General features: G+C 48.2%; 1 protein-coding gene across 2 annotated transcripts in view; it reads left to right on the plus strand.

The window, feature by feature from the left end:
• Positions 1-15150, plus strand: part of LOC8024530 (poly(rC)-binding protein 3) — a gene marked incomplete at its 3' end in the record, with an annotated part of 460140 nt that overhangs the window by 307859 nt on the left and 137131 nt on the right.

The raw sequence follows: 15150 nt of genomic DNA on the forward strand, positions 1-15150 counted from the left end.
TGATATTAAACAAATTGTGTTAATGGACCCCCTACTTTGAGTGATTAAACGCGCATCTATTTTTGCGTCGCCAATGTGTTATTTTATTCTGTGAAGCGTATGATTGTGTTCGGGTTACATCTAGCGCGCTGCAAAGCTCCGTGTTGGGGCCGTTATTTTTAATATTTGTTTACGATACTAATGTTGGCGTGAGCTCAAAAGATGCGATTCTTCGCATGGTATGACGGAACAGGAGAGTTCTTCTAATTCTCAGGTTCATTTAAACATATAGTACAATGGTGCCACACGCTATAAGATGGTGCTCAACGTGAAAACATGTGTCCGTGTTATTTTTGCTTAAAACAAAATAAATAAGAATGCATCTTAAACTCAACAACAGTTGAAATATGAACTGGAGTATGTTTGCACTCTCTGGGACCCTCCTATAAAGTCATAGTGATACAATTCACATAAATAAAAGGAGGCCGTGCTGCTCATTTCGTCCCGAAATTGTACGCAACTTAAGTGTCAGTGATATCATAACATAGTTATGATGCCGTTCAATGGCACCGCGACAAACCCGGATTACCTTTCGAGTTTTATGCAGTCTTTGTTATAAAACCAATGAGATTTAGTCCGTCTTTCATTTTGCGTGCCGGTAATATGCCTCAACGAAAAGACCGCATCTGCAAGATTTCGTAAGTTCTTCCCAAGGACGGAATTTGACAATATATCATTTTCGCTGTCCAAACCGTTACATAATAAAATGTTTTGCCTTCGCAGGTTGTTTGTACCGGAAATGCGGGAAGTTTCCTTTTCTTTTTATGTATGTGTTTCGTTCTCGCGATGATGCCTGCCAGCGGCACAGGTCCCCAACCAATAAGGAATCGAGAGAAAACCGATCACCTTCGGGGGAGTCCGGTGACGATCACAACTAGCTACGTACGGTACGGAAGAATGTCTCTAGACGACGGCTGTGTTGAGATGGCCATTCATCTCCCAGTCATCCACCCGCAGTGACTGCGTGTAGAAGTTGCGCGTGTGTTTGTTGCGAAGGTGTTCGTGCTCTATCTTGTGGTTGAAGAAAAGGACAGAGTGTTTTGGGGGTGCGCGGTCGTCGGTCGCGTGGTCGCCATTGATTAAGCAATTATACGGACGACGAGCATCCGACCCGGCGGCAGTGCTGCGCGGCGGACGGAGGTCGGGCACGCCACTCGCTGAATACGCTCGCCACGCGTGCGTGATGGATGCGACGCTACTGCTGCCGCCCAACTTGGACTCGCGAGCAAGCATTCTTAGGCTCGGCGGGCCGTACCGTCGGCCGGCAAATATATCGACTCTCGATAAGGCGGGCCTCCATTATCTGCTGTCTCCCGTCCAAAAACACGTTAAAAGCGTACTCATTTTTTACCCCATTTTTTGATGCGGACAAGTAACTTTCTTTTCATAGGAAAGTTGGTGAGAGTAGTTTCATGGCAGCTTGGACAACGTTTGATTCCGCCTTGCTGCGGGGTGAACAGTTGGCGACACTGTTAGCGCTATCGAGCAATCGCTGATTCTTTTTTTTTTTTTTCCTCTCTTGGAATTAAATGGCTGTCATAGAGACTAGAAGTGCATTGGCAAGTCCTCATTCGGGGTATCAGCTGAGGCGGTAAAATTTCATGCTCTCGAATCACCTGTCTTAGTAAAATATGAGAAACACGCCAATGTGATGTTTGTGCTGGCAGTGTCGCGCAGTGTATACACCTCCGCGTTGACAGGCAGTAGTAACGGTCCGAGGGACACGTGTATGTTGGAAACTGTCGAATGAAATCTTTCTACGACAAAAGAGCCGCGATTCTACCGGCTGTATCGGACAATTCCTTCGAGACGCTTCATGGTCTTCACTACCGCGCAGTGATCGCTGCAAGCCTCACATCCGAAAGTTTAGTTGGTACTGTGCTCCAGCCCTCGAACTGCGTCAGAATACAGGTCCAGTGCATGTGAAGTTGGATCCAGAAATGTAGGTACCTCTGAGGTAGTGTATAGGACAATCACAAATTCCAAGGTTGGCCTTCCGCATGCTACCATCTTTGTCTTTCTACCGAAGTGTAAAGTAAATCGCGTTTTTTTTTTGTTTTTTTTCTGAAGTGAAAATAAATAAATCGCGTTTATTGTTCGATTTAAATCGGTATAATTTGATTTAAATCGATGTAGCTGCAAAAGAGGGATTCTTTACCACTTTTTAACATGTCAGATTGATTGATCAATTTATCCTATCACTGACAAAAATGCGGGAGAAAGAATTATATATTTTATTGCCGCACTAAAACAGGAACAATTTTTTTTATTCTTTTTACTTGCAAAAGTTTTATTGGATTAATCTTTCGAATTTTGACTCATTGCCAGAGGACATTAATTACTTTTCTAGTTTTAGTTTATTTCGATTGCATTTTGATTTTGTTTCAAGAGGACGTTACGTACCTGACGAACGAAGTGGAAGGTAGGAATCAATGCTCTACGCTCCGATGTGCTCGGAAGAGCAATTCTTTTTTCTCGTGCAGCCTTACATGAATCTTTTAGCTCGATGATTCTTTGATTGAAAGACAAATAAAATGCGCACAGAAAGCGTCAGATGATAGACAAAAAGGTAAATACAAATATTTGCGGGGAGGAGTTTCATTTAAATCATCATAGTAAAACTAGTCTGCTTTATTTCAGGATTTTAACCATCATTTAAATACTTTTCATTGCTGTTCTGCACTCTGCTTTAAAAAAGAAATGATTTGTGGGTATGTTTATACAGCTTGAACTTAGTCTGCCTCAACGGGTGACTAGTCCCTCAGCTGTAGATGATAAATTTAGCCAGTGCAGTACAATCGCTTGCCTGGGGACTTTAACGTGCATCATGCAGTAGTGATACTGGACCGTGCACCGGTACGATGCTCATCCAGATCAAAACGAGCAGGGTTGGGGATTGAACCCAGGATCCCTAAGTTCTGCAACGCGAGCTTTCGCTCCACGTGCTCCGAGCTGGTGTTCTGCTTTTTACATCGCCTGTCAATCGGCTTTAAAGTGTGCCCAATCGTTCTGTGAAATCTGGTGAGTCACACAGGCGTGGACAGCCCACCGACGGCGCATACTTGCCTGAGCTTTAGCGACCAGAAACGTGTATTCGGAGCGAGCGCTGCCCTCGCATTCACTAAAATATAGATGGCTCACGTTGTGCACATTCCCTTATCACTAGCTATGTACCGTGCTGACCGTCCGCGATGCCCCGTACAAGTCACGTGAGGTGAGGCCAACCTGTTTGGACGCTATATCTCGGAGGCAGCATGACATACGACACGACCGTCCATGGGCACATCTGGTAGACTTATCGGAAAGCATGCAACCCCTCTGCGGAGGCGTGCTGGGAGAAGGGTGGCCGGTAAGAGAAAGTGCGCCGCGTGTGCCGAGAGAGTACTCGGCGCGGGCTATCCTTCATAATCCGATAAGAAGCGGCGCTCGGCGCGCGTACGGAATAACACAAATTGAACTTCCATCCAACCTTTCGCGAAACGCGCCCTCGATGTCTGAGATACGAACGCTACCTTCGTAGCGAGTCGACTTGAATAATGTTTTCTCTCCTCGAATGGAGTAGAGGAAAGAGAACAAAGAAAGCGAGGAAAAGGAAGATTACGATGTAGAAATGAGAAGACCGGAGTGGAGGAGACAAAAGCCATCGAGGTATCGGCGTAGACAAATGGTACGGCGCGGCCGTGAAGACGGAAAGGAAGGGCCATGCCAGTGTCTCTTCCCGCTGGCTATTCGAACCGAAATGCGCAATACGCGTTGGGAAGAGGCGGTAAAAGAAAGGACGCAGTAAATTAAAGGGAAGACGCTGAGCAGGTTGAGCGAACCAATGCACTCTAAGTCAGTGCCGCAGCACTGGCCGACCCTGCTTCTAGGCTTTCGGAAACTGTATACGGCGCGGGAAGAAAAAACCGCAACTTCGGCGGCGTGTGCGTTTGTGCGGCGCCTTTTCGGTGCAGCGCCGAGCGCCGCTTCTTTGGCGCGTGCGTCGGGATCTTGCATGCGGGTATTGGCTGCACGCTCGAGCGGGGCGGAGAACGCATCAATAAATAATCCGGCCGGCCGCGTATGAGAGACAGACGGTCGGGACGGGCAGGAGAGGATTACTACTTCGGGATTACTTCTTTTTCTCCGCAGTTTCAGTTTATTTCGACGATGTACGTTCCTGTTTTGTCGTTTCTTCATCGTCATTTGTTTTCCCGGTATCTCGTTTCACGTTGCACTTTGCTGCGCGCGACGCGGGCCAGCCTAAACGGCCGTGCATGAAAGATGCTTATTGTTCCCGAAACGATGTATTATACATGGGAGCGCGCCTCGCGAGCGTGCGGGCCGACAGATTTTTGTGTCGTATACGCGGGAGTGGTCGGTAAGATGCGCGGCGGACTTCCCGCCGTCTTCTTCCTTTTTTTCCCGACGCCGTTCCCTTACCTGGTTGGCTGGAAGCTGTCGCGCCACCGGCTCTGGATTTGAGAATTTGAAGCTGGTCGAATGCGAAAAGTATGACGCCGAAATCTGTATGAGTGTCTGCGCGCTCAGGAGGGTAAGGTAAGAGGGAAGGGGGGGGAGGGAAGGGGAGAGGAGAGGGAGGGTGGGAGGAAGCGGGCGACCGGGGGAGCGGTATCGAAATCGGGACCCTAGCTTGCGGTCTTAAGAGGCGAAGAGCATGAAGAATGACTGTGCTAGATATGCACGCGTCTTTCTCTGTTTACGCCGATCCGCGCCAGAGTGAGGATGCGGGGCGGATTTGAAGCCCCCCGCCGCGCCTTAGCGTCGGAAGTGCTTTGGCGAGCCTTGCGTTCGCGAGCTCTTCAATCACGTCGGGCGAAGACGCTCGCAAGGTGGCCCTTTTTCCGCCGTTTGCATTCTGCCGATGCCAAGCCAGCACGCCACCGCTTTGCTTTCGTTTTCCGCTGCTGGGCCGCTTCTCGGGCTGGCCGTGGGTAGGGAACTCGAATGACGTCACGGTATACGTCGGTGGACAGTGCGACCGCCGCCCCCCTGTGTTTTTCTTCGAAAAGCGCGAAAGCTTGAAAGGGAAAAGAGAGCGGTATTTCCTGTTCTTGATCTTCGAAGAATGTAAATTCGTCTCTCCATAGAGGTATTTCTCGTTTTTATTTGTTTATTTACGGTAGAACAGTCATACAACTCTCTTCGGAAGGACTCTGCGAAGGACAGTGTGCAGCATGGATATTCCAGCCGCCGTTATCTATAGTTAACGTCACTTCGTAGAGTGAAATAATTTCCACCTCTGAGTGTCAGGCGTTCATGGTATCACGATATGCAGCAAGCTACCAGGCAACCAATCGGAAAATGAAAGATGCCTCTCTGTAACGCGAAATTAGAGCGCAGCTCTTGAGGACGGTACGGAGGGGAGGGTGTGCCCCTCATCCTCCTCCGTACCATCTCCTTGTCCCCTTCCCTCCTACTCTTCCCTCCTCTTCCTCCTCCTCTCCTTCTGCCGCTGAATTTGTTCATGGGTGACGTGACACGAAGTTGTGACGTCATTTTCCCTGCTAAATATAGCGGGGGAAATGACGTCATATATAAATATATGACGTCACGAGTGACGTCACGTGGGAGGACGGAGGGAGGGGAGGAGAAGAGGAGGAGGGGACGAGGATGAGAGGAGGAAGGGAGGAGGAGAGGATACCCTCCTCTCCATACCCTCCCCTCCTCCTCCTCAAGAGCTGCGCTCTAATCTAAACGTCTTTCATTTTTTATCATTTTTATTCCACGCGCGACATCACGTTGCACGGGAGCGTTTTAAGTTGTTTGAAATTCCCGTGCGAGGTCATGTGACTGTGACATCATGACCCTATCGACCAGTCAGTATTTTCCCGTCACAACGCCACCGACGCCAACGGCGGCTTTTCTGCGACACGATCTCCTTAACGCTAAGCGTTAAAATTCACCTGTATATGTACCGTATGTTCCGGGCTTTAGTGCGCGGACTGTAGATGTTGAAATTTTAGTCTGTGTGGACTATACAGGATTTTCCTGCGGAGCTGTAAAGGGCTAGTTTCCCCAAGATCGTGTCCCCCGCAAAGAAATGTCGACACAAAACTCTGGTTGCCGCCGTCGCTCATAGATGGCGGTAGCTGTCCAGAGTGTCGTGTTCGCCGGTTGTCCACTTGCCGCCGTCGCTCATACATCGCGGCAACATTTCTTCGGGGGAAGAAGAGCGGGAACGGAATGAGCAGCGAAGTGCGCAGCAACGTGAATGGTATCGTAACCGCCGCGAGGCCGCTGTCGCCTAAAATTCCACTGCGTCGAGCGCTTCAGATTCCCTTGCGAAAGAAGAGCAGCTTGCTCGCCTGGAAAGCCACCGCCGAGAACAGAAGCTACAGCTGCGCTGCTTTTCCTTCTTCACCAAAGTGGAAAGGCTGAATTTTTTTTTTTTTTCAGTGTCGTTGATGATGACGAGACGGATTTTGTGAATGAAAGAGTATGTTAATGATAGTTTATGTATATTTAGGCTTTTTGTGAGCTAAGAAATCAGACATTTGTCAAGGCGTGCCCTGTATGAGAAGATTTTCGTGTGGACTAAGCACCAGGTGCGCACTATGCACCGGGTGCGGACTATACACCGGAAAATACGGTATATTAATTCTCTTCATAAAGGTGCAGATTAGTAATGTTCCCCGAAGAGCTGGACTTTTCTTTTACTCTACGCTTCTTTTTGGTGGAAACTGTATAGAAGAATTGTCGAGCACTGTGTTCGGCGTCTGATATTTCCCCAAATTGGCTTAGTCGGTCGAGAGTAGAAACCCCAATGGGATTACTGGTAGCAGCGGATACGGTTGGGTATTGGGTGGGTTGACTCGTAGCATCCTCAAAGGACTACTCTGGCCAGAAGTCGTCGTTTCACCTTTTTCTTATTATTTGTTTTCTTGTTCTGCGAGTCGGAGAAGGTATTTTAGACACCGCAGTCTGTCCGGGCCGTTCCCTTTTCGACTTTTCCAGGAACACTCCCTCGGATCAAAGAGGCCCGCGTCCCTTTTCGCTGTATTTCTTCTTCGTTTACGCGCATGCACTATTGTCTCGTCTCGGAGCAGTCGAGAGCAAGAAACAGGAAAATCGTAAGGGGATCGGGAACTGCTAACGTCACCTCATTCGCTCTGTGAGAAAACGGAATTTTGATCTGCGAAAATGCCAGCTCCTAGGCGCGAATTCGCGAAAACTTTTTACTTTTTCCTTCGCTTTCTTTCTCCGGTGACACGCGGAGCAAAATTGCACGTTCTAAAGGGCTGTGTGGACTCCTGGACGCGTTTTAATTTTTGTGCGCTGCACCGTGATACACCTTGCAAGACGTAAAGCTCCCCTTACCGCATCAGCGCTAGACGCGGACATGTGTAAATCCTGATCAAGATTGTGCGATTTTGCTTGCGATTTCGCTTGCGATTTCACAGTTGCGATGTCGCTCGTGTGGCACAAAGCGCGTGGCGGAGGCTGCGGGGCTCACTGCCGCAGCTGCGAAATCGCGAGCAAAATCGTACCATGTGAATTGGGCCTGACTGTGCATCGGTCGGGACTCTCTTAAACTCCACAATACGCAATCGGTGCCCATTGTTGCATAAACACGGGGGCATAAAAACACAATTAGTAAACATTCAGACGTATTGGATGGCGATTCCCAAGGTAGAATAGATTTACTATAGAAAATGGTTACTTCCACCTAAGTAGAGCGTGACTCGCGCCCTCCATAGGCGACTGAACCATGTGAATATATATATATATATATTCTTAGCCTCTGGGGGAACGCAGGTTATGTTCCACTTATCCAGTCAAGTAGCAAACGTGTGTCAGTGTGTAACTAAGGGGACTCGGGTGGGAAGTGGTAAACTTGTCTATTTCGAGTACCGTCCGTGGCAAACAAAAAAAGTGCTCGAAGCCGCATTCCTTTTGGGCACAGTTGTCACGTGACCGACCGCTGGTGGCGTGCGATACCATACCGGCGATAAGATCTCGCTCTCTTCCCTGACGTCTGAGTCTGATTGATCGGACCCAGGTTCAACGCCCGATGAGGCTGTGCTGCTGCCTGCGGGCATCTGCGCCCGAATCGCAAGTGGTCCCTCCGCGCCGTCGGATCGGTTTTTGGGGAGATCGGGAACGCGGGAAGCCAACGTATATGGATCGCGTTGCGGGCAGGATCACCGCTGGGCCGCTTTTCAGAGATCGTGGTCGAACGCGGCGAAGAGCAGCGACAGAAAACTGTGGAAGAATGCTTTTAGTGAGATTTGTATACGCGAGATGACGACGCATTTTGTTCTAATTTGGGGACGCTTGTAACTGTTTGGAGGAAAGCTATAGCCACGGTGGTCTACCGACCGACCGCATAATGGCGTCTTTTCTCTCGTCGTCGCCTGTCTGCTCCAGTCGTGACGAGCCGCACTGTCTCGCGCTATGTTATTTGTCAACCTGAGCGTCAACTGCGGGATAGCCTCCTTTCGCCCAGAAATAATGTTCACAGCTAAATCTTCAAACCACATGAAAAGAGTAAAATATTAAAAACTCTAAAACAAAACACAAAAAGGGGACAAAAAGGAGCGTGTATACGTCTTCGTCTCCTCTTTTGTTCTTCTTGCTTTCATTGTCCTAATAAGTACAGGGACACGCTCGTGGAAATGCGTTCATTTATCTCGATTAAATTGTCAACTTTGTTATATGCAGGTTTAGATAGCGGAATGGTTGTGCGCATGCGTTAAAACACAGTCTGATGTCTCCGCTAGGGAGTGATAAGTTGGCAAGTCCCTGCAGCTAAGCGGGGAATTTCAATGGGCATCGCATTATTGTGATTCTGTGTCGTACACCACGAACTGTTCGAACGTTATTAGTGTTATTTTGCCTTTAGATATTTGTGTGGATACTTGGATTAATATGATGCTGCTGGCGTGAGCGTGTCATTTTGTTTATGAAGTGAGCTGCGCTCGGATCTCACGTAGCGTTCTTTCTGTCTCTACATTCGCAAGTGTTCGTGCGTCTACACACGCATGCGTGTTTGGGCTCTTGTATGTCTAAAAGTGCGAATGAGGTTTTATCACATTCTTTTATCTCAGGTTCAGGCTAGAGTATCGAGCTCTAGACATTGACCACTAATACGTTGCGGTGATATCCCGCTTCCTTTTGTTGCCGTTCACCGCGTGACTCGGCAGCCCTTCTTCCGCAAAGCTCTATGCGGGAAACACCTGCTGCATATGTTTAAGGATCCTGTCCCAGTCAGGGTGTCACACACCGGCACACTGTTTACAAATACATTTGTTCGTAAAGGCTGTGGGCACTGCGCAAGGGCAGACGCGGGCGGGGGATGCTGTTGAGACGTAAACGTGCGTGGCCAGTGGCACAGCCACCGCTGATGTATATGATGACGTCACACGCACGAGTTAGTGTGTATTTTAGAGGTTGGATAGGTGGGAGCTGTATACTTGGTTTCACCTGAAGTCAAAGCTCAGTCAAGACGCGCAACTACAAACACACGTACTATTAAGTCGTTCGCGCATCCACTGCGTTTTATTTGGCGTCGCACGTTTTGCGATTGTCCCCATCGGCTCGTGGCTCTGACTTGAAGCAAAGCATGGCTCGAGGGAAGCCTCGAGGCGGGCGGAATCCGCTCTCGTCGCGCCCGGATCAGAGAGCGCGTGCAGGTGCTGCCAGGCTCCGAAATAGTGCTCGCGCAGCACGGGACTGCGAGAAAAGAGAAATGGGCGATGTTTTAAGCCGGGACGACGGACCGACGGGGGATCGGGCTGAAGATGGAGAGCAGCGAGGGGTAAAGGAGGGAGAAGAAAGGCGTCGCTCGAAGAAGACGCGCACTCGCCGCCCTCCCCGAATTTGTTGCTATTTCGAACAATAATTGTTCTCGGCGACCGCGTCTTCCTCCCCGCTTTCCCCGGCACGGCGCGCGTCTGTCTCGAGGAGAGAGTTGTTGGCGGCGAGTCGAGCTTCGCTTCACTAATTAATCGTGGCTGGCGTCTGGCCTGGTCTCGGGTTTATTCGCGGAGAATCCCCAGCGCGACTCGTGCGAGCAGTCTGCGCGAGAATGGTAAGGGAACGCTTATCGCTCGTTGCGCAGGCTTGCGCGCCCACTTTTGGAATCTTGGTGCCTGAGCGACAAGGATCGGGTTCGAGGCTGCCCCAGCCCCGTAGAAAGCCCCCCTGCGCTTTCTGCGTGCGGTGTAGTGTTTGGGATGTTGTACGAAAGCCAAATAGCATTGCTTTTCTTTTTAACGATTAGCGTGGACAAAACGTGCCCGTTGTTTTTGGGGGATAAAGCCACCAGTTCAGAGGTGAACGCGAGGGAGTAAATCGGTCGGGCTGGCTGCGGCGCTCTATAGACCTTTTCTGCAAGTGCGCCGCCATCTTGAATTGACGTCACTTCCAGTATGGGCGAAAACATTGTTTTGCCTTTGCCACGCCAATAGAAGGCATTTAGGATATAAGCCTAACCGTCACACATTCTCGTTTTGGCTCCCCTCTATTTTTTTGCTAGTTACAGGTTGAAACGTTTTATTATTTTGTCGTCGCCCATACTGGAAGTGACGACATTCCAAGATGGCGGCGCCCTTGTGGAAAAGGTCTGTAGGCTCCTTGCACTGACGTCACACCGCATACTCTTGACCACCATGTAAGAGGAGGAGAGGGAAGCTGCTTTTGTAAGAATTTGAGTGACAGGTTAAGGTTAATCTTCTATAATCTTCTGGGAGGAGAATGGCGGCGCCTGTGCAAATCCGGGAGGCACAAAAGAGGGTCCTGATAAGAGGGGAGCTCCTTTTTCCCCTTTTCTCTGGAGGGCATCGGAAATGACGTCATGTGCAAGCCACGTTGTCAATTCTTCTCGCGACCAGTTTCCGGTGACTATGCACCGACGAGCCGTGAAAATGCCTTCGCGGACTTTTCTCGTTCAGGTTGTTTTACGGAAGAAATTAAGATTAACATTGTTTTGGCGGTCTGTCGATGTTATTTTAGATTTCGTGGAAATCTCCGGCTAATGTTTCATAATCACTAAGAAACTGCGGTTCGAGAACAAAGACATTTGACAATTGCAATAATGCTGGTTTAATTTGTGTATTTTGACTTTTGAAATGTTGCTTTTTTTCTTTTCCAGTATCACTTTCTAGACTCGTGTACTGTCACATCAAGGATTTCTCGAAAACCTAATTGGTTTTTTCGAACAGGGAAAGTGCATGGGAGCTGGTTAGGAGATATTATTATCTAAGCCCTGAGACAGGTAGAAAGGAAATAACGGGCAAGACGACACTCAGTCTGTTAGGTTGTCGTGTACGCAATGTGACTTCTTCGTGTCCCCTTTTTTTTTTTTTTTTTTTTTACATATTTTGTGACGTGTTTGCAATCTTTAAATGTGTTCTTTTTTTAGCCTTTTTGAGCAAGTCCAGAAGCGTCTGAAACGTTGCCTGAGGCATTTGGGTTTGCTTTATACACTGAAAAAAGGGATCCCGGACACTGCATTCTGCCACAGCCGGGAAACCGCAACATGAAAGAGGAGAATTCCGCCTTATGCATTGAACGCCTTTTCAGATGCATTCAAATTGAGCTGGTGCGCCACTCGTCGAGAAGATCGTGCTTATGTCCAGCCACGATCGGCTACATCGTTCAGTTCTATAACTGATCTCACACATTTTGCGTCGGTCGCGTTAGCTGCAACTGAACCGAATAGCCAGGTCAGCCACGTGCGCCTCATATTCGACCGCAATTTCCACATAGCGACGGATTTAATAAATTAATTAGATAAGCCCACACTTCGATTTAATTGGCTGGTCGCATATGTCTGAACCTTAAGCAACAGCTGCCTTTGGAAACAAAAATAGTTTGAAGAAGGGCATGCGGTTTGTGGCTCCGCGGAAACTCGAGTCCTTTCTGACTTTAGTGTTCTGCTCTATTAGGAACGGCGACCAAATGTTGTTTCGTCTGTGTTCTGATAATATATCGCGATGTCAGTTCGTCCTTCGGATTCCTCCCGTTCGGGAACGCCGCGTCAGCAGTCGGTCGACCTCGCCCTCGCGACGTCATGGGCGGAGTGCTTTCTCCGCGATCTCTGCTGAGCAATTACTCAGCCAGACAACGGCGGCCCTCGGTTTCGTGTTCTTTTGGTTTCTTTTGTAACGGCGAATTACGACGAAGCCTATCTGAAATAGAAGCCGAGGAACACGGATCTTGGCCTCGTTGGACAAGGACGCAAACATAGACTGCCTTCCTCGTTCCCCCTTCCTTGCCGGTTCTTTCTGCGCCTTCATCTCTTTTGTGATGTTCTTCGCAGTTCTCATTACGCTGTCCATGGTAATTCATTTCTGCCGCGCTATAACGAGTGATTGGACGACGCTTCCGCAAGGTTTCATCACTGAACACGTAAAGCTTGTAGTTTCAACGGACGATGCATCTAAGACTGCCCCTAGCATACCCGAATCAGTAACAGCGAGGGGGTGGGGTGTGCATACCGTCCTGTGCGCATTCTGTGTGCTGCTTTTATTTCGTCTACTTTTTTTGCTTTGTTCAATGAACCGGTATTGTTTTTGACCATGGTATATAGCTAATGCCACCAAATAGGTCACGCTTCAGAGTAGCCACACTTTAGCCCCAAACTTGGTGCTTAAAATTATTGTTGCCAGTCTTTTTTTTGTTATTATTCTTTATTTGAAAGCGTGGGAAATTTTTTTCCGTCCTTCAGAAAATTTGAAACGGTCCGCATCGGAGCGAGACAATAGGGAGTTTTAGCGAGTGGTTTTCACACGAACGGTTCGTCCTCGCACGCGTCGGCGACGCCACTGTGCCTACGCGCGCGAGTCGTTGGGGGCTTCAAAAGGTTCTTTTCGTTCGTTTCTCTCACTCCGGCCGCTGGAGTCGTCACTGGAACGCATCCAGCACCGTTCATGACTCGGGGGGAAAAAGATATAGCGGTCGGTTTGTCCGCCGCCCCAGCCGAGCGCTAGGCTTAGGGACTGCTTCATTTGAGAGGCTAAACCAAATTATTTCGAGGACGGCTCGCAATGGCAAGCGATTGCAAATGCTGTAAACTACGCATGCCAGTAATTTTTTTTTGCGATTTGCGGGCTGAGTAGTTGCCGTGGCAACCGCGGGCAGGCGAGAGCATTTGGTTCGACGGCACAGAACGTGAACGATCGTTCAATTTCAAGATGACGCAGGCACACCACCTGCTTTTGCGGTAGTTCAGACACTTTTTACTCTGTCTAGCTCCCTGGGTTTTGAAATTCCGACCGGTAGATGTTACGTCGGTCGTCTAATTTACATCAATAGTACGCCGGAAACACGAGCCACCGCAGTTTTTGCACGCTGGATAACGTTTCACATGTTTATTAGAAGATAGCGCTGCCGGTCAAACGCAATCCTCATCATCGTTCATGATTTCGAATGCTCCGAAAACGACTCGCTAAAACTCCCTAATATGCCGTTCTAGGGAACCGTTTGTGCACTTACGATGCGGTGCGATGGGCCCTCCGGTACGAACTGCGTGTGCGCTACCAAAGAAGACTCGGATATGCACAGCTCGTACCCGAGGGCCCATCGTGCCGTATGGGACGTGCAAAAACGGTTTCCTAAAACTCTCTATTATCGCCTGAGCTTCCTAGAACCGTATCGGAAGCCCCTGAAACCGCATTTTGGGATCGTAGTAATCGGCAATTGCGTTTGCTCTGCACTAGCCAACAAAAATGGCTCGACACAGAAGACAACGGGGGATCGGATTGTCGCTTCTCTATGCCTGCAGCCTGCTTAGTGTCTCTAGGTGTAGCTATTTTTCTTGGGGAGGACCTTCGCAAAGTGTTTCTTTAGCCAAGAAACTAGCTACAGGGTTGGGAATAGAAGTTTTGGATGCCATTGAACGTGACCCTCTATCCAGGCGAACTGAATGCTGGATGGAAGCTTTGGAAGACGGTACTCTGTTGTTTACCCGGTACAACTTTTGCAAATTACTTCCGAGTTTTACTTTTGTTTTTGTTCTCGGACGGGTTGTTTTTCGAAAGCAATTTTCAGGCCCTGAAACCTTTCACATCAGAATCAATTCATCTTTATACGTATCTGAGACCCGAGCAGGGGCGGGAATAGCTTAACTGGAAACGACGAAGCGCTACAAAGGTGTTTCTTTTTGCCACTTTTGTCCTTTAAAAGAGAGCTTCGGCGGTTTCTTTTTAGTTATTCAAACCAGGGTGGAGAATAAAACTCAAGATGATTTAAATCGGAATTAAATCACACTGGCTTTGCGATGATTTAAGTCAAACATTTCCCGTGAAAAATGATTGCAAAAATATGCTCGTATTTAATTTCTGTCACACTGGATGTTCTATTGTGCTTTCCCTGTACAAACCTTGCAGGACGGTTTTGAATCTTTTTTTTTTTATATTTTAATGGCAAGGTACGCTTGGTGCGGGTCCCACAGAACACGCATATTCAAGCATCGGTCTTACCAAGCAGCAGTAAGCAGTTTCTTTTAGCTCTTCGGGAACACTGCGTAGATTTTTGTTAATGAAATTTAACGTTCTACCAGCATTTTGTACAGATTATGTTACGTGAGCATTAAAAGAAAGATCGCTCGATAAAATGACTACAGGGTACTTCACATGTGTGCTTCTATGTAAATCTTGATAATTAATAGACTAACACTATAAGATGTCGGCGTTTTTTTCCCGAAAGTGACGTGGACACACTTGTCAGCATTGAGACTTAAATCCCACGTCCGGCACCAACTGAATATTTTATCTAAATCAGATTGTAAAAGATCAGAATCACGTAAATGTTTACACTAGGATATAAAACGCAATCATCTGCGAACAGGCGTGTCAATACCTACAGCTGTCATTTACAGTCGCGAACTGTAAAAACAAATGTTCTTACAGTTCGCGACAGAGCAAAGCAATATTACATGAGGTTCCTATCACCGAATGTATTGCTGAAGGAGTTTACACTTTTGAATCCTTACGATCGGCAGTTGCGTCTGCTCTTCACAAGCACCAAAATGGAGGCACCCACTCATATGTTGTGTTTCTTCTGCTGATGTAAAGGGGAGGCGGGGACTTCGTCAAGTAGCGACACGCTGCTTTTTTACCCCTCCTTCCCTTCTCAGATGAAGAGGAACTAACGAATTGATTGATT

This window comes from Ixodes scapularis, unplaced genomic scaffold (genome assembly GCF_016920785.2).
Source record: "Ixodes scapularis isolate PalLabHiFi unplaced genomic scaffold, ASM1692078v2 PGA_scaffold0__279_contigs__length_252992795, whole genome shotgun sequence".
NCBI classification, from domain to species: Eukaryota; Metazoa; Arthropoda; class Arachnida; order Ixodida; family Ixodidae; genus Ixodes; species Ixodes scapularis.